This window comes from Myotis brandtii, unplaced genomic scaffold (assembly GCF_000412655.1).
Source record: "Myotis brandtii unplaced genomic scaffold, ASM41265v1 scaffold344, whole genome shotgun sequence".
Classification (NCBI taxonomy): Eukaryota; Metazoa; Chordata; class Mammalia; order Chiroptera; family Vespertilionidae; genus Myotis; species Myotis brandtii.
This window is the reverse complement of record NW_005363247.1, coordinates 3,052,045-3,052,396: the sequence shown is the minus strand read 5'-3', so window position 1 is coordinate 3,052,396 and position 352 is coordinate 3,052,045.

The following is a 352-nucleotide window of genomic DNA, read 5'->3' as shown; positions in this document are numbered from 1 at the left end:
CAGCCCCCACCAGAGCCCCGCGGCACATTGTTGGGGAAACTGAGGCCCCGGGGAAGGATTCCTACGCGCCCGGTTCCCGGGTCCACGCAGTTTTCGCCCCAAACACTTTCTCCCACCACTTGGTGTCTGTATTGCATATTCGCTGACGGCATCTTGTCCACATCGCCCCAGTGTCATGGTGTGTGACATGGACACCTGGGGTTGAATCGTGGCAGGGGATGACACGGAAAGGAAAAGCTAGACGTGCGGAATGGGGAGGGAGGGAAGTTACGTTTTTAAACACGGAATTGGCGCTGCTGCCCCGGTGCTGAGCTCCCTGGTCCCCGGGCGGGCCCTCCGGTTCCGCGTCTCG